We start from the raw sequence: 19731 nt of genomic DNA, 5'->3' as shown, positions 1-19731 counted from the left end.
GTTGTCTTCTTTCTCCCTAGTCCCAGGTACTGGAGGCTCACGCCATGAATGCTGGCCCTGCACTCTGCCCTTAGCAGAGGCTCCAGAGATACCTGGGGGCCCATCCTTCCTGCCTTGTGGACAGCATCCTTCCTGCCTTCCTGTTAGGTAAGCTGATGGTGGTGGTACTTAAAATAACATGGATGTATGTATTTCAGTGCTACTCTCTCAACTAGTCCCACCCTCTTCTTCCTCTGCTGTATCCACAACTCTGTTCTCTATGCCTGCTGCTCTATTCCTGCCCTGCAAATTCAGGTTCATCAGCACCATTTCTCTAGATTCCATATATATGCATTAACATACAATACTTGTTTTTCTTTTTCTGACTTACTAGTAGCATTGAAATATATGCATTACCATGTGTAAAATAGATAGCTGGTGGGAAGTTGTTGTATAACACAGGGAGCTCAACCTCGTGCTCTGTGACAACCTAGAGGGATGGGATGGGAAGGGGTGGGATGGAGACTCAAGAGGGAGGGGATGTATACACACACACACACACACACACACACACATGTATGGCTGCATCACACTGTTGTATGGCAGAAACCAACAACATTGTGAAGCAGTTACCCTCCAATTTAAAAAACAGCATGGATGTTGGGAAGTGGGTTGGGGTACAGATAAAATAGGACTAGCTATAGCTGACAGTTATTAAAACTGGGTGATCGGTACACAGGTATTCATCATATTATCTTTCTACTTTTGTTTTGAAATTTTTCATGATAAAAAGTAAGAAAAAATTATGGAAAATTATATGCATGTGTATATTATCCTTTCTACTTTTGTTTTGAAATTTTTCATGATAAAAAGTAAGAAAAAAATTATGGAAAATATATGCATGTGTAAAGTAATGTTTATGGCAGAGTTCCACTGGATATGATGTATAGTGAGCAGTGCTCAAGCTGATTTTAAGTCATATGCCAATGATCTTCATGACCCAGATAATCACGATGGTGTGATCACTGACCTAGAGCCAGACATCCTGGAATGTGAAGTGAAGTGGGCCTTAGAAAGCATCACTATGAACAAAGCTAGTGGAGGTGATGGAATTCCAGTTGAGCTATTCCAAATCCTGAAAGATGATGCTGTGAAAGTGCTGCACTCAATATGCCAGCAACTTTGGAAAACTCAGCAGTGGCCACAGGACTGGAAAAGGTCAGTTTTCATTCCAATCCCAAAGAAAGGCAATGCCAAAGAATGCTCAAACTACGGCACAATTGCACTCATCTCACACGCTAGTAAAGTCATGCTCAAAATTCTCCAAGCCAAGCTTCAGCAATATGTGAACCGTGAACTTCCTGATGTTCAAGCTGGTTTTAGAAAAGGCAGAGGATCAAATTGCCAACCTCCGCTGGATCATGGAAAAAGCAAGAGAGTTCCAAGAAAACATCTATTTCTGCTTTATTGACTATGCCAAAACCTTTGACTGTGTGGATCACAATAAACCGTGGAAAATTCTGAAAGAGATGGGAATACCAGACCACCTGATATGCCTCTTGAGAAATTTGTATGCAGGTCAGGAAGCAACAGTTAGAACTGGACATGGAACAACAGACTGGTTCCAAATAGGAAAAGGAGTACGTCAAGGCTGTATATTGTCACCCTGTTTATTTAACTTATATGCAGAGTACATCATGAGAAACGCTGGACTGGAAAAAACACAAGCTGGAATCAAGATTGCTGGGAGAAATATCAGTAACCTCAGATATGCAGATGACACCACCCTTATGGCAGAAAGTGAAGAGGAACTAAAAAGCCTCTTGATGAAAGTGAAAGTGGAGAGTAAAAAGTTGGCTTAAAGCTCAACATTCAGAAAACTAAGATCATGGCATCCGGTCCCACCACTTCATGGCAAATAGATGGGGAAACAGTGGAAACAGTGTCAGACTTTATTTTTCTGGGCTCCAAAATCACTACAGATGGTGATTGCAGCCATGAAATTAAAAGACACTTACTCCTTGGAAGGAAAGTTATGACCAACCTAGATAGCATATTGAAAAGCAGAGACATTACTTTGCCAACAAAGGTCCGTCTAGTCAAGGCTATGGTTTTTCCAGTGGTCATGTATGGATGTGAGAGTTGGACTGTGAAGAAGGCTGAGCACCAAAGAATTGATGCTTTTGAAGTGTGGTGTTGGAGAAGACTCTTGAGAGTCCCTTGGACTGCAAGGAGATCCAACCAGTCCATTCTGAAGGAGATCAGCCCTGGGCTTTCTTTGGAAGGAATGATGCTGAAGCTGAAACTCCAGTACTTTGGCCACCTCATGTGAAGAGCTGACTTATTGGAAAAGACTCTGATGCTGGGAGGGATTGGGGGCAGGAGGAGAAGGGGACGACAGAGGATGAGATGGCTGGATGGCATCACTGACTCGATGGACGTGAGTCTGAGTGAACTCCGGGAGTTGGTGATAGACAGGGAGGCCTGGCGTGCTGCGATTAATGGGGTCGCAAAGAGTTGGACACGACTGAGCAACTGATCTTCTTGCCAATGATCTTTTAAATTTGAATAATAATGTATTTAAAATTTAATTAATAATTGCAAGTGATATGGGCTGTGATAATGCAGACTGTTTCCTTTTAAAATAAAGTTAAGGAGAAAAATCAAGTTGATTTGATGAAAGGAATTAAGAAGATAATGGGAGAGGATGAAACACGTGAATATGTCAGACATGATGGAGGTGGAAACTGAATTGCTGAAGTTTTGGAAATATCGTTAAAGCTATGAAGGGAAAGGGCTCATGTTTATTACTCTGAGTATATGCTGTTTTATGGGACCCTTTATCTCGAAGATTCAGTGTGAGGGGCATGACATAATTGGGCTTCTGAGACACACAGACTGTGTTTCGATTCTGACTTGGTCATGTAATGGCTCTGTGACATCTGGCAAATGGCTTTCCACCTCTGGGCCTTGTCTCCTCATCTGCAGAACTGGGATGTTACTGTACATCTTAAAGTGTCCCTGTGAGTGCCTGGGATATACCAGCTGCTTAATAAACAGCAGTGGACTTGAGGAAGAAGTAGAAAAAACAGGTGGAGCTGAGTCCACATCTGAGGTCTGGGCACCATTCTCACAGGTTCAGACCTTCATTCAAAACAACTTTACTCCTACTTTAGACACAGTTCTACTGGCATGTTTCTTGTTCATTTTGCTGTTTTCCTAGTCTGTGTGTCAACTGATAAATGCACAGGAGATAGTTGGGGAACCCGTCGATGGACACAGTCAACATGTCATTAGCCACAGGACACATGTGTGACTCCTTGGCTTGTTCTGAAGCTGTTAGAAGTTTAGCAGCTTTGTTGCTTGCAACAACTTCCACAAGTCAGGCCAAAATCGACTGCCTCTAATTCACTAATAACAATTGTTACTGAGAGTTTACTCTGTGCCAGGGACTGTGTTCAGCCCTCCATATTCGTCGTCCGACTTAACTACCCTGATAGCCCTCCAAGGAAGGTGCTGCTGGTCCCCATCACAGATGAAGAAGCTGAGGCTGCAAGGACGTGGTGACTTTCTGAGGGCACTGAAGCAAGCAGGTGGCTGAGACAGGATAGAACGAGGTGTGATGACGCCAAAGCCCGTGTTCTTTGTCATCAGCCCTCCCTTGGAAGAGTTCTGTGCAACTCTATAAACCCTGGCTCCTCAGGAAATGCACATCCCCCCACCCCCAGTGTGTGGACCTTGTCCTGGTGTGGTGGCACGAGGCCCTGGCAGCTCAGCTCGTGGGGACGGCTGCCCGGTAGTGAGGGTGCCAGTCTGTGTGTGCCTGCAGCCTGGTGGAGAGGTTGCTCTCCCCAGCCTGGAGACCTGTTAGACATTTGTGCTTAAAAGCACAAGCTCTGCACATCTTCAGAGGAGAATTAATGACAAGCAGGCTTTGAACGTTTGCAAATTGTATTTTTAGGTCACAAGGACCTTCCCTTTTTGTGTGCGTTTGGGGTAGGGATGGAAAACATATGAACATATGCCTCGTTTCTGCCACTTGTGCCCGGAATCCCAAAGATAATGCTTGTCTGAGCTTCATGGTAGTCTAACAGATCTTCAAACAATTTTCCATGAACCCAACAGTTCTCTGGAGATACTCATAGGCATTTATCATTTCCAAAGAGAAAAACAGTAGCCCATGATTTGGAAATAGTTAATATCCATTCACGGAATTCACAAAACTTCTAAATGGGACCATCTCCTGTACAGAAAAAAATATTACCATTTCCAGCAGTCACACTAGAAAATACTCAGCAACTGTGAAATTATGACCACAAGTAAAGGGGTAAATATGCCAGCATTTACATGTCCACATGTGTGTGGCCTTTTCAAAAGCACTTCCCCAGAGGGTTCTTCACTTATTCCAGAGATACTATCATTGCTCCATGCTTTGGGATATTTTGCCTTCAGAACAAAATACATGTTCATTCAGTGTCTCTAAGGCAATTCTTTGTTCTTAGGGGCAGATGTGACCTTTAGAAAATCCCCAAATCAATTCAAGCTCTGATCAATGGAATGTGTGTGTATAAATAATTGAAGATGTTATCAATTGCTGCAGTATTATTGCAGAGGAACCAAACAAATGCAGAAACCTCAGGGACCTGCAACTGTGAATGTAATTTAGCTTATGACTCTGCAGAGGTTTAGCTGATCTGGGCTGGGTTTGGCTGATCTTGGCTTGCTCATGTGTGCGTGGTCAGCTGATCTCAGTTGAGTTTCCTCTGATGTCTAGAGAGCCGCTGGATGATGACTAGTCTTTAACGGCCTCATCTGGAATACCTGGGGGCCCCAGCTCTGACTTGTCTTTCACGCTCCAGCAGGCTAGCTGGGGCACAATCTCATGGTGATGGCAGAGACATAAAGAGAAAGAAACCTCAGTTTGTGAGTCCATTTCAGGCCTGTTCATCATTTCTGCCAACACCCCATTGGCCAAAGCAAGTCATAAGGCAAATGATACGGATATAAGGAGGAATGAAGACTGTGACTTTTTTTTTTTTTTGCCATCTATCATGGTGATTAAATTGGAACGTATTTTTGTTCCAGAGGGAGTTGTGGCCTCAGAATCCTGACAATATTTTTTTTTTTCAACTTCTAAGGAGACTTTCTGGGCTTCTCAGGTGGCTCAGTGGTAAAGAATCAGCCTGCCAATGTAGGAGATGCAGGTTCTATCCCTGGGTCAGGAAGATCCCCTGGAGAAATAAATGGCAACCCACTCCCATATTCTTACCTGGGAAGTCCCATGAACAGAGGAGCCTGTTGGGCTACAGTCCATGGGGTTGCAAAGAGTCAGACACAACTTAGTGACTAAACAACAGCAACAAAGAGACTTTCTACCTTACTTATTTTTTAATTTTTTTTCATGGATTCAAGATCTGACAGTTTTTAATTTTTTTTCATGGATTCAAGATCTGACAGTGATCTTCTAGGTAGTCAGTGAACTGCCCCAGACAAGCATTCCAGACAGTTGCCTGAGGGGACAATTCCAAATGATCTGTGACAACAGTGGCATCTTTAGGAGGAAGGGTATAGCCCTGAGGTGACTTCTGGGGAAGACAGTGCCCTTTTGGATGAAGAGATGAGAGTTTCACCTTGGGCTTGTTGGATTGAACTGAATTTGCATTGAAAATCTTGACTTGCAGTCCCCAAATGATAACCCAGCCTCTGGTGTATTAAAACATATTGCTTTTTATTTCTCTCTGCCGCAGCCAGGCCCTCAACAGTGAAGACTTCATCTTTCAGTAACTCTCATTTCTCTGTCAGTATGAGGTTTCTAGACTGCATCAGCTAGACCATATCTTTTTCCACTTTGGCTGCCCAATGGAGCCTGCAAAGAGTGAAATTACATAGGATTCACGATTAATTTGTCACCCATCTCCTGCACCCAGCTACATTTGCTGAGCATCCTTTGTGCTCTGTGTTTGTGCCAGGGTCTGGGCATGCAGAGAGACACAGGAGGAGGAAGGGAGAGGGAATGTGGATGGAGATAAAAGGCAGAGAGGCCTTTGTGGACCAGTGATGATGAAGTTCCATGAAACTTACAAGCGCATGCAGCCCTCTGCACCTGAGGTTAAACACATACATACACACTCACAGACACACTCACACACATGTGCACACACACACAAAACAAAATGCCAGTGATAAGTAAGAGACAGTGCCTGCTTCCAGGAAGCTCAGAGACTAGTGGAGGAGATAAATGCACACACTATAAACTCTTGCACTAGTGAGTGACAAAGGACATGAAAGAGGGCTGTAAATTTCCGTGAAAGGTCAAAGGAAGGGCACCTATCCTTGCCTAGGGGAGGTCTAGGAGGGCTTCTCAGTGGAGGTGACATTTAAATTGAGTCTCTGAGGCCGACCAGGAGTTTACAGGCAGGAGTGTGGGCAGCACTGTTGGGATATGCAGCGTTGTGAGAAAGCAAGGCTCACTTAGGAAGGGGCAGAACCATGACCAAAAGGCAGGTTGGGATTTTGTGGGGAGGAGATAAAGAAGTGACAAGATCAGAAGGGAGGGGGACCATAGATTGGGATAGGAATCCAGTGAGGGATGGTGAGAACTGTCCCAGGCAGGGGAGGGTCACTGGGAATGGAGAGAAGGGAACTGATGGGGGAGGAACTGGGGAGGTGGTGGGAAAGGACTCAGGGACTGACCGAGGTGTGGGAGGGGTCAAGGTCAAGGCTGCCACCTGGCTTTGGTTAACGGGAAGTAAAGAAGTCTTATGGACAAGAAGGCAGTGAAGGCCATTATGTGCCTTAATGTAATTAGAGCATGAGTCAGAAAGTGGGCATCGAGACAGGAGGACCTGGTTTGAATCCTGGTTTCACTAGTGTGTGCCTTTGGGTAAGTCACTTTACCTCTGTGAGGCTCAGTCTCCTCATCTACAAAATGGAGCTAAGACACAGTGGACTCCTGAGTGCCAAATGATGTGGTGGGTTTAAAGCTTCTGGCATGGTGCCTGGCCCATTTCAGATGCTCAAGTCAACCACGATAGGCAAGCAGGCAAGGGAAGAGCAACTTGGGGAAACAGGGCTTCCTACTGGCAACCATGGTCATAGCCGTGGGATCTCCCTTGAATGCCCTGAGCTGCACCCCAGCTTTGGCACAGGTAAGGTGTGCCAAAGGCTGGCTGGGTGGAGAAGACAGGTCGGAGGAGTTTGGGGTGGATGTGTGACTCATGCTGGAGTAGACAGAAGCACGGGTGCTTCGTGGGCACAGATGGCAGAGTCTCCCGGGGTGCCTACACTTGAGTTGAACCTTAAAGACAGACCTGGATTTGGGGCTGGCTGCGGAGAGGGAAGGTGTTGGAGGGAGAGCAGTGATGGGAGTAGGGATCAGTGGTCTTGATGGCCAAGGCCAACACGTCCATGATCACTGACCTACTGCTGCCCTCTTTCTCCTGAAAACAGAAGCAAGAGTAGAATCAGAGTTGGGTGAGATCCCCGGAGAACTCCTCTCTCCTGGGCAGGCTGCAGTGGGCACTATGAAAGGGACCCCTGGGCTGCTCTTAAACTCCACTCCAAAGCTTTGCTGAGGCTTGCTTCAGAGGGGAGCAGGGAGAAAAATGCAGGCTTGAAATGCTGGCTCTGCAGCTTACTGCCTCAGCAGCAGTAAAGCAAGTCGTCTTACCTCTCTGAATCTTAGTTTTTTCATCTCTAAAATGGGAACAGTAATAACTGCTTTCAGAGTTCTCTGAAAAGGTCATTATAGGAGTTTAATGAGGTCACGTGTGGAGGGTCAGTGGCGAGCTGGGTGCTCACTGTCTGGGGAACAGTGGAACTTGGACACTGTGGGAAAGGCATGCCCTGTCCTTTGGCAGGAGACAGTGGAGGGAGAGCACAGACAGTGTTAGAGGGGTGGGTATCCGGGTGGGCGAGTGGCGTCCTTAGCCTGGATCTTCTGCAGGAAGGGGTTAGAGGAGGAGCTTCTGCTCGCCCTCACAATGGACAGAGGGGAAGCACAGACTCATCTGCGCTCCCCACTCGGATTCAACTCGGAGAAGAGTGGGCTTTGGTATCCCTGTCTGAGTGGTGGCTGCTTAGGGATCCATTCAGGAAGTCCCATCCATCCTCAAAGTCAAGTTTGCAGTTATCTTGTGGTGGACGGAGCAAGGCCTCTGGTGCCAGGAGTTCACAGTGAGGGTGGGGCTTTTAGGGAATGGGGTGAGGAAAAACTTGGTACTATGGTGCCCCGCTCAGATCTCCTCTCCAGGGAGGACATCGCTATCTTCCAGCTGCTAGGAATATTGACTGATGGCTCACAGCCACCTCCCTCAGTGGGCCTTGTCCTCTGCAGAAAAGGGTCCCATTGAAGTGATAGCCCCTCTTAGGGACAGCCCATGGGCCAATGACTGATGGGTGTGGGGGTGCTGAGGACCCACAAGCACGATCAGCCGAGGTCTCAGTTGCAAACTGTACTAAGGATCAGTGTCTCCCCCTGTCTCCTCCTGCCTTCCTTACTTCCTACTCCTGTCTCTCTCCGGAGCACCCATAGTAGAATTTCTGCATGTAGGTCTCTGTCTCGGAGTCTGTTTTTAGGGAGCCCAATCTAAGTTGGTATCCAGAATGGTCTTGAGAATCAGGCTTTAAGCTAAGATGACTTGCCAGCTGGTTGGCAATGAGAACCCAGCACAGATGGCCCGTGGTGCTGGAGAGGTGCGGTTGCTAAAACTTTTACCTCTGTGAACTGGGTGGGGATGCTGATGGGAGGCAATGCAGGCAGATATATTATCTGTGGCATTTAAGGAAGTAAGAGGGAAATGGTTACTATAGGATGAGGTAGATATTGCTGAGTATCACCAATCTGACAAGAAGAGATCATGGCTGGCACTGGATAATTAGTCACTAATTTAAGGCAAATGGGAAGGCAAGAGAGCCTCCTTGGCCTCTCTTTTTAAATTTTTTTTGCTGCACAGTGCATGTGAGATCCTAGTTCCCCAGCTAGAGTTTGAACCCGTGCCCCCTGAGGTAGAATTGCAGAGTCATCGTTGGCATCATTTAAGGAAACACTATAGTCTTATGCGGGCTTCCCTGGTGGCTCAGACGGTAAAGCATCTGCCTGTAGTGCCAGAGACCCGGGTTTGATCCCTGGGTTGGGAAGATCCCCTGGAAAAGGAAATGGTGACCCACTCCGGTACTCTTGCCTGGAAAATTCCATGGACTGAGGAGCCTGGTAGGCTACAGTCCAGGGGTCGCAAAGAGTCAGACATGACTGAGTGACTTCACTATAGTCTTACGTAGCCAGAGGCCAGACAGAGCAGAAGACTAGGCTTAACTAAGAGTAGTAGAACCTCAGAGCTGACTTCTCAGCTCCAGAGAGTGCTACACAACTCGTCGAGGGCACTTGAGAGAGGGATGTCTGGGGAGATACTATTGAGGACCTTGAGCTCCCAAATCCCTCCCCATTGTTAAGAGACAGTTGTCCTCTCCCCACCTCCACTGCCTGTTGGAAGATCATGTGAAGGCCTCAAAGAAAATAAGGCAGGTGCTTTACAAAATGATGCCTAACTATCTTGGGATTTATCCCCAGCTCTCTTCCAGGCAACCAGACTAACAGCAAACATCAAATCCCAGAAGATGTGCCTGGGGAGGTACTGGGCCTGCTGCAGGGGGCAGAAACTGGCTTATCTGTTACATGAGTGGAAGGAGTTGGGAGGGTATATGTGGGATTGGGTCAAGGTGCTCTATCAAAGGAAGTGGCATGGAAAGCTAGATAGACAGGTGTTTAGTGATACAGAAACACAGGTAGGATTTAACATCCGGGCAAGAATCTCAGGAGAAATGTGCTAATATGCTCCTGGGATGGCTTCTGGAAACTTGGCAAAAGTGATGGTCCCCACAAAGTGAAGCAGACACGACAGACTGTGGAAAGAACCAAAAGGCATAGAGAATAGAGTGGATGTGCTGTATAAGGTTGGGAAAAGTTGGCTGTGTTCCACGAGGGCTGAGAGCGTCTATCGGGAAGGCGTTGAGAGAGGCCCTGAGATCGTTGAAAAGATCGGTGGACCTGGGCTGGCATTAGTAAGAAATGCTGTTATATTGAGTTGGCCAAAAAATTCATTCAGATTATTCCGTAAGATGGTGTGAACTTTTTGGCCCAATAGTACTGGGCTTTCTGTAGCAATGGGGAATGATAGAATCCCAAATGCCAGAGGCCAAACACAGTGCTTAAATCTCAGGAGCAAGGGTGGGGCATGACTAAAGTCTGAGGAAGGTAGTGGAGCCCCACGTGCGTAATACTATGGAGATGGTCAAAGGACCTCAGTCTTCCTTACAAGACAGATGGACAGGCAACAAAGGGAGGCTAGGTTTTTATGAGGAAGGACCCTGAAACTCTGAAGCAACTGTCATCAGTAATAATAGCCCAGATCTTTTTCAAAGTTGCTTATGGTCATTTACTTAGGTAACCACACACAGGAGACAATACTCTGATAGTTCCAAAATATGAATGAAGCGTCAGACTTTTTACAGAGTCTGAGCTGACATTGACACCAGAACCAAAATGCTATCATGGCTTTCCTAGAAGGGGGGCATGTGAGGTCCATATAATAGATGGTTCCTGGTCCTGATGTAGCTCACAGGGGATCCCATGGACCCACAGGTCCACCTGATGGGCATTTCCCAAGGCCCTCCATGTGCAGTTGGAGTGGACTTGCTTGGTGGTCTGCAGAACCCTCACATCAGCTCCTTGTCCTGTGGGCTAAGAGCAATTGCAGTGAGCAAAGCTAAATGGTGGCTCTGAAACCACCTTCCTCCCGGCCGAGATGGTACCTAAAACACTCATGCCTCATCCGGGGAGGGCCACAGAGACTCATCAGTTCAGTTCAGTGCAGTCGATCAGTCTTGTCTGACAGTTTGCAGTCCCATGCAGCATGCCAGGCCTCCCTGTCCATCACCAACTCCCGGAGCTTGTTCAAACTTGTGTCCATTGAGTCGGTGATGCCATCCAACCATCTCATCCTCTGTCACCCCCTTCCCTTCACTCTTTCCCAGCATCAGGGTCTTTTCTAATAAGTCAGTTCTTTGCATCAGGTGGCCAAAGTATTGGAGTTTCAGCCTCAGCATCAGTCCTTCCAATGAATATTCAGGACTGATTTCCTTTAGGATTGACTGGTTTGATCTCCTTGCCATCCAAGGGACTCTCAAGAGTCTTCTCCAACACCACAGTTCAAAAGTATCAGTTCTTCAGTGCTCAGCTTTCTTTATAGTCCAACTCTCACATCCATACATGACTACTGGAAATGTATGACTCATTGCTACCCTCTAAGACCTAAAGGGTGTCGTGTTCCCTTTTCCTTCAGCAACCTGGCACCTGCAACCCCTTCTTGGATTCTGGTGGATGACTGTGGACTATCCCATACTTAACCAATGGTGACTCTGACCTGGCCAGTTAGGCTGTCTACCTGGCCTATTGATGTTGCTCACCAGACTCGGTGACGTAAGCCTAACTCAGACACATCACAGAACAGCTGGACACTGTAGTCCTGAGGCAGGGACCGCAGATACTCAGCAGAGGCACCTGGAAGATGTAATTCCAAAACATGCACCACATGTATGCAGCAGACCACATCCAGTGCTCACACACACACCAGAAAAGTCCAATCATTGTCAGTGAATCAGTTCCACTCCCAGCTTTTGCTTTCCCAATATGGGACAAAACCAACTCTGAGTTGGCTTTTGACAGAGTTTCCCTAATTCTCTTTCCTTGGACCTTATTCCCAATAGCTTACCTAGAATATCTGCTGAGTCAGGTTCCCTGTTTGGCAGTTAAGCCTTTTCAGTTAGCCATCAAGTTCTGGTCTTGATTAGCCTTATTTTAGCACCGAGATACGGCCCTGTGCAGGTGCTGAACCAGATGTGCTCTCCTTGTTGAAGATCAGCACCGTCTCCAGCGGGTGATACATGATCATCAATCTGGCAATTGTGTTCTGGTCCATACCCTGGTGCCACAGATGGTAAAGAACCTGCCTGCAATGAGGGAGACCTGGGTTCAATCCTGGGTTAGGAAGATCCCCTGGAGAAGGGAATGGCAACCCACTCCAGTATTCTTGCCTGGAGAATCCCCATGGACAGAGGAGCCTGGGGAGCTACAGTCCATGGGGTCGCAAAGAGTCAGACATGACTGAGCAACTAACCCTTTCACTTTTTCCATATATGTCATGAAGCAGGAGCAGGATAAGTTTAGATTCATGGGGGATGATAGGCAACAGTACACCCCAGGATGATGCTATTTCTCTTACTTTATGTTACAATATAGTATAAAGGGGACCTGGACTTTCTGGACGTTCCTCATTTCTTTATTCACTTTTGGCTGTACTGGGTCTTCACTGCTGCAATGGACTTTCTCTAGTTGCAGTGAGTGGGCTTCTCATTGTGGTGACTTCTCTTGTTGTGGAGCACAGGCTTAGTTGCTTCTTATCATGTGGGATCTTCCCAGACCAGGTATAGAACCCGTGTCCTCTGCATTGGCAGGTGGTTTCTTTACCACTGGTCCACCAGGGAAGTCTCTTTCTGGACATTCTGAAGAATGTCATATTTGTTCACTAGATTGATGAAATATGTTAATGAAACTAGATGATCAAGAAACAGCAGGTACATTGGAGGTGTTGTTAGGATGATGTGCATTCTCCATATGGTTGGAGATCAATCCTGTGAAGACACAGGAACTTCTGTATCTGTGAAATTCTTAAGGGTTAAGTGGTATCTTACCACTGAGAGCATGCCGGAATATTCTTTGCAAAGGACACTTACTGTATCCAGCAAAAGCAGCACAGTGCTTGGCGAGCTTCTGTGGCTTCTGGAAGTAGCATACAGTGCATTTGTGAAGACTAGCATGATCCACTTATGCAGGATAAAGAGAGTTGACAGATCTTAGGGGGGCAGAGCTTGGTAGGCAGGGCTCAGGTCTGATCCCAGATTCCACTCACCCTCTTATTTGGATACCCTTGAGAAGTACAGCGAAAGATGCTACTGTATCCTCTAAATGCAAAGTGCTCACAACCCTCTGTTAGCTCTTCACAGCACCTCTGTAAGGGGGGTACAGCAAAGATCTGCATTCCCACTTAGCTAAGGAAATTGAGGCATAACTGACTTGTAACATACAGACGTTAAGAGTTTCATTAAGGATCATCTAGTGAGTTGTGCACCTACCTACTCACCAATTATTTACTGAGCAACTTTTGGAAGCAAGGGCTTCTTTGGTGGCTCAGATGGTAAAGAATCTGTGCACAATGCAGGAGACCTGGGTTCTATCCCTGGGTTGGGAAGGTCACCTGGAGAAGAGAATGGCAACCCACTCTAGTATTCTTGCCTGGAGAACTCCATGGACAGAGGAGCCTGGTGGGCTACAGTCCATGGGGTTGCAAAGAGTCAGACGTACTTGAGCTACTAACACTTACACTTTTTGGAAGCGATACTTCCAAATATACTTCCAAATAGTCGAATACCAGGTTATCCAGGCAAAGTAGACCCAGTCTGTGTTGTTGAGCTCAGTGTGGAATGGGTGTAGGAGGAAGGGAAGTTCAGTTCAGTTCAGTCGCTCAGTCATGTCCAACTCTTTGCAACCCCATGAATTGCAGCACGCCAGGCCTCCCTGTCCATCATCAACTCCCAGAGTTTATTCAAACTCACGTCCATCGAGTCGGTGATGCCATCCAGCCATCTCATCCTCTGTCGTCCCCTTCTCCTCCTGCCCCCAATCCCTCCCAGCATCAGGGTCTTTTCCAATGAGTCAACTCTTCACATGAGGTGGCCAAAGTACTGGAGTTTCAGCTTTAGCATCATTCCTTCTAATGAACACCCAGGGCTGATCTCCTTTAGAATGGACTGGTTGGATCTTCCTGCAGCCCAAGGGACTCCCGAGAGTCTTCTTTAACACCACAGTTCAAAAGCATCAATTCTTCGTTGCTCAGCTTTCTTCACAGTCCAACTCTCACATCCATATATGACCACTGAAAAAACCATAGCCTTGACTAGATGGACCTTTGTTGGCAAAGTAATGTCTCTGCTTTTGAATATGCTATCTAGGTTGGTCATAACTTTCCTTCCAAGGAGTAATCGTCTTTTAATTTCATGGCTGCAATCACCATCTGCAGTGATTTTGGAGCCCCCAAAATAAAGTCTGATACTGTTTTCACTGTTTCCCCATCTATTTGCTGTGAAGTGATGGGACCGGGTGCCATGATCTTAGTTTTCTGAATGTTGAGCTTTAAGCCAACATTTTCACTCTCCTCTTTCACTTTCATCAAGAGGCTTTTTAGTTCCTCTTCACTTTCTGCTGTAAGAGTGGTGTCATCTGCATATCTGAGGTTATTGATATTTCTCCCAGCAATCTTGATTCCAGCTTGTGTTTCTTCCAGCCCAGCATTTCTCATGATGTACTCTGCATATAAGTTAAATAAGCAGGGTGACAATATACAGCCTTGACGTACTCCTTTCCCTATTTGGAACCAGTCTGTTGTTCCATGTCCAGTTCTAACTGTTGCTTCCTGACCTGCATATAGGTTTCTCAAGAGGCAGGTCAGGTGGTCTGGTATTCCCATCTCTTTCAGAATTTTCCACAGTGCTAGGAATAAATGAAAGCAGAGGTGTCAGTATAGGGTGCTGGGGGAACTTGGGAGTGGGGGGGAGTGGGGAGGAGTGGAGGGAGAGAGAGAGGTAATGAAGGGCACTTGATGAGGTTCTGAGTGGCTGGAGCTGGGGTGGGGGATGCAGAAGGGGTTGTGAGGGAGGGCCTTCAAGCCCCAGAGCCCTTCCCTGTCAGATGCTCCTGCTCCGGACAGCTGGCAGCTGTCCCCAGAGCCACAGCCATGGGCGAGGCCCCAGGCCATTTCATTAGGGAGGTTTGTGTCCAGATTCATCCCCTAAGCCCTAGTAAGTCTCTTACTTAGTGCGGAAGCAGCAAATCAAGATGACATTTCGAAAGCAGTGGCCCAGCCTATTCCTGGAAGAGCAGCTAAATCCTCACCCATATTAAATACCTTCTCCTCAACAGCAGCGGCTGGGCCATTTAGGAAAATTAAAAGGAGAGAGACGAACGGAGGGTGGGGAGATTAAAGACAAGTGTAATAGTGTTTCCAGTCCTGTGGCAATTCAGAGACCTCACATATGGCCTTTTCACTTTATCCTTCTCTTGGCTTATTCAGAGGGTTGGTCATTAGGAAAGTGGTTTTGCAAGGAGGTGCTCGGGTTTCCAGCTCTCCGTCATTAGGCCAGCCAGGTACCGGGCTGAGGGCCGGCCCCAGACCATGTGTCCCACAGCACACGTGCTGGAGACTTTGTATTGAAAAAATCACCTGTAGAGATATCTATGTTCTGTGCTGTGCTTAGTTGCTCATTCATGCCCGACTCATTGTGATCTCATGGACTGTAGCCCACCAGGCTCCTCTGCCCATGGGGGATTCTCTAGGCAAGAATACTGGAGTGGGTAGCCACGCCCTCCTCAGAGATATCTATAAGGCAGGAGAATTCAGGGTTTGTCTTTACTCAAGTAAAGCTAATGTCCAGCAAAGGAACTGGCTGACAAATGGAAAGATTTACCGTCACTGTTCATCACACCGTGCTAAATTAAAAGAACAGTGATGTGCCATTTTTAACACATTACATTAACACAGGTTAAGAAAAGAGAAAGCTTAAAGGGTACTGAGGATGAAAAGTGTGCTTGTGAATTGCTGCTGCAAGTTATAAATGGGACCAGCTTTCTAGAGAGCACTTACATCAAATGCATTAAGATTTTTCATAAGTATTAAGAATTTTAAAATGTGACAGTAATTGGATTAATACTTCTATCTCCTAAGGAGATATCAGAAAGGTAGACAAAGAATTAGGCAGGAGTGTGTTCATTGCCATATAATTTTTAGCATTAGAAAAGAGAAACTTAAATGCCTAACATTAAAAGGTTACTAATTTCAAAAGTGGTATATTCGTAAAAAGAAATGGTAGTCAGTTGTTTCAAATGATCTTTATGAAAGATAGACTTATGGGAAAATGTTAAGTTAAAAAAGGATACAAAACACTTTATGTACCATGAGTTCTTTCAACTGTGTCTCTCACACCTCCATCATCATACACACATTCACACCATCAGTCTGTATTTATAGACCTTCATTTAACTGACCATTCAGTTGAACTGACGAGGTGGGTTAGCTCACATTCTCTATTTTTTCTATAAACAAAGGAGCTTATGCCCAGGGTACTGGGATAGATAGTGGTAAATCAGCTTCTCATTTCAGCTTCCCCCAGCTCTCCTGCATGCTTGCCAAGAGTTCATTGCTTGTTATTCTGTTAGTATTCTGCCAAATTAGATTTGAGAATACATTATTGAGGATTTCTACTTCTACATTCAAAAGTGTGCTTGGCTCGTTTTTCTCATTTGTGGAGGCAGATTTTGTAAAAGAGTTATAGCTAACCTTGTAAAGAGAGCTGTGTTCTGATTGGATTAATGAAATTTCTAGCTTAAATGGTAGAAATTGTCTGTAATGTTTTCTTATTGGACATATTTTTTATTTGGGATTCAACTTTTTCATAATTATAGAACCATTAGCATTTTTATTTCTTATATACATTTGAAAGTTGTGTTTTTAATAAGAATTTATCTATTTCAGTTAAACTTTGAAAATTTTGTCATAGAATTTATGATTTCCTCTCTCTTATTTTCCCCAATGTCTGTGATTCTGAAATTCATGTCCTCTTTTTCATTCCTAACATTGTTTTCAGTTCAGTTCAGTTCAGTTCAGTTCAGTTGCTCAGTCGTGTCCGACTCTTTGCGACCTCATGAATTGCAGCATGCCAGGCCTCCCTGTCCATCACCAACTCTCAGAGTTCACCCAAACTCATGTGCATTGAGTCGGTGATGCCATCCAGCCATCTCATCCTCTGTCATCCCCTTCTCCTCCTGCCCTCAATCCCTCCCAGCATCACAGTCTTTTCCAATGAGTCAACTCTTCATATGAGGTGGCCAAAGTATTGGAGTTTCAGCCTCAGCATCAGTCCTTCCAATGAACACCCAGGACTGATCTCCTTTAGGATGGACTGGTTGGATCTCCTTGCAATCCAAGGGACTCCTAAGACTCTTCTCCAACACCACAGTTCAAAAGCATCAATTCTTCGGCACTCAGCTTTCTTCACAGTCCAACTCTCACATCCATACACGACCACAGGAAAAACCATAGCCTTGACTACATGGACCTTTGTTGGCAAAGTAATATCTCTGCTTTTGAATATGCTATCTAGGTTGGTCATAACTTTCCTTCCAAGGAGTAAGTGTCTTTCAATTTCATGGCTGCAATCACCATCTGCAGTGATTTTGGAGCCCCCAAAAATGAAGTCTGACACTGTTTCCCCATCTATTTCTCATGAAGTGATGGGACTGGATGCCATGATCTTAGTTTTATGAATGTTGAGCTTTAAGCCAACTTTTTCACTCTCCTCTTTCACTTTCATCAAGAGGCTTTTTAGTTCCTCTTTCCTTTCTGCCATAAGGGTGGTGTCATCTGCATATCTGAGGTTATTGATATTTCTCCCGGCAATCTTGATTCCAGCTTGTGCTTCTTCCAGCCCAGCGTTACATCTCCTTAAAAACCAGAGCACTATCAATTTTAGCATGCTTTTCAATAACCAAATTTGACTTTGTTGATCCTTTCTATTTTATGTTTGGTTTCTCTTTCATTCATTTCTACTTTTATCTTTAACATACAAGTTTTTCCTTCTGAATCTTGGGTTTATTTTAATGTTGCTATTGATGATGTTTTCATAATTTCTTGGAGTAGATGTTGTGCATTAATTTCAGTCTTTATATGTTTCTAAGGATATATTTCCCTATAATTGTATGTTTAATTGCCTTCCATAAGTTTTATTTTCAGTTCAAGATATTTTGTTTACTTTCCACTGTGGATTTTAGTTTGTCTAAAATAATATTACTTAATTTACAAATATATTTATCCTTTTCTAAGTTGATTCTTAGCTTAATTGCATTTCGTTAAAAAAAATTCAATTCTTTAAAAATTTTCAGACTCACTTTAAGCCTCAGTGTATACAATTTTCATATATATCTCATGGATACTTGAAAATAATGTGTATTCTGCAATGTTGGGCCCAGGATTTATAAAAGCACTGATTTCATAACTTGATTTTACTTCTGAGAAATCTCTCACAGTTGCTGTCACCTTTTGCTTCCATCTGTGTTAAAAGTTTACTCTGATAGGTCCTTAAGTAGCTTTCCTGGGTCACATAACTACTAAATGTGAGACAGACGTAGGTCTTTGAGTTCTAAGTCATTTCCTTGTTATTTCCCCCTTATTCTACCTTTCCCAAGACTTTGTTTAGTGGGAAGCTTTTTAGAGATTAAATAGGAGGTCTATAACCGAAGCATCTGTAGTCAAGTAAGTTTTGAAAATGCTGCCAAAGCAGAATGGTAAGAAAAGAAAGAGTGAATGAAAGGAATAAACAAAATTCTCAACATTTAAAGAGGATAGGAGTGTATGTGTAGAATATCCAAAAAGAATCTGCAGATAAAACATTAGGCTTAATAAGAAAGTTTAGCTGGTCGTAAAGACAATGTTAAAAAAAAAATCAGTCCTATTTCTGTGTACCAGCAACAAACAGATAATAAAAACTACCACTTTAAACATATCAACAAATATCAAATACCTAAAACAAACCTAACAAAACATAGACAAAACTTCTATAGGGAAAGCTAGAAAATATTATTGAAAGAAAATAAAGAAGTAAAGAATAAAAACTAGAGACATACAATGTTCATGGATTGAAAGACTTAATCAGTTCTCACAGTGATATATGGACTCAATGCAGTCCCAACGAAGGTCCTAAGTGTTTTGTTTTTGTGGAGCTTTACAAGGTGATTCTGAAATTTATATGGAAATGTAAAAGGACAAGAGCAGCAAACACAATCTTATAGAAAGAAACAAGTATATAATACTTCCTGGACACTTATTAGGATCTGTGATAATAAGACAATGTTACTGGCACAAGGATAGACAGATATGGTGATGGAAGAGATTTTGAGAATCCAGAAAGAGATCATGCATATGTAGACACTGATTTATGATAAAAGTGATACTGCAGAGCAAGAAAGAATGGTGCTGGGGAAATTGGGTATCAAAAAAAGAAAGAAAGAAACTAGACCTTTACTTCATATCACACACAAAAATAAAATCTAGATGTGCTGTGTATCTAAATGATAAGTGTAAAACAAAGAAGCTTTGGGAAAATAAAATGGGACAATGTCTTCATGACTTTGAGGATAAGGAGAGTTTTCTATATGGCCCATAAAAATCACTAGACATTAAGGGAAAAACTACATTAAAATCAAGGACTTCAGTTCATCAAAAGATACTGTAAGAAACAGAATATTCTGTCAATGCAGTGACAGAACAGAAGATACCTGACATATAGCAAACAGTCCATCTCTAAAACTGATAAAGGACTTCTACAAATCAACAAGAAAAAGACAAACAGCCTAGTAGGAAACTGAACCAAGAACTTAAATAAGTACCCCTCAAATGTTGACATCCAAATGTCTGATACATGTATTAAAAGCTGGTCAGTTTCACTCATAATAAGGGAAATGGATATTTAAACCACAATTAGATACTCAGTCAAAATAGCTAAAGTTAAGCCATCTGGCAACATCAGTCTTAGTGAGGATGTGGGACAATGGGAACTCTTTATATCACTCGGAAAGAGTGATGTATTGGT

The 19731-nt window shown here is 44.3% G+C and overlaps 1 long non-coding RNA gene across 1 annotated transcript in view; it reads left to right on the top strand.

Moving 5' to 3' along the window:
- Positions 1-19731, top strand: part of LOC112447798 (uncharacterized) — a 141751-nt gene that overhangs the window by 1143 nt on the left and 120877 nt on the right. Inside the window, exon 2 of the long non-coding RNA XR_003036028.2 lies at positions 21-147. This is a non-coding gene — a long non-coding RNA (uncharacterized lncRNA). The remainder of the gene's footprint in view (positions 1-20; positions 148-19731) is intronic.

The sequence above is a fragment of the Bos taurus genome, chromosome 1 (genome assembly GCF_002263795.3).
Source record: "Bos taurus isolate L1 Dominette 01449 registration number 42190680 breed Hereford chromosome 1, ARS-UCD2.0, whole genome shotgun sequence".
Classification (NCBI taxonomy): domain Eukaryota; kingdom Metazoa; phylum Chordata; class Mammalia; order Artiodactyla; family Bovidae; genus Bos; species Bos taurus.
Note: the sequence above shows the minus strand (reverse complement) of the source record. Positions and strands in the feature narration are given on the sequence as shown.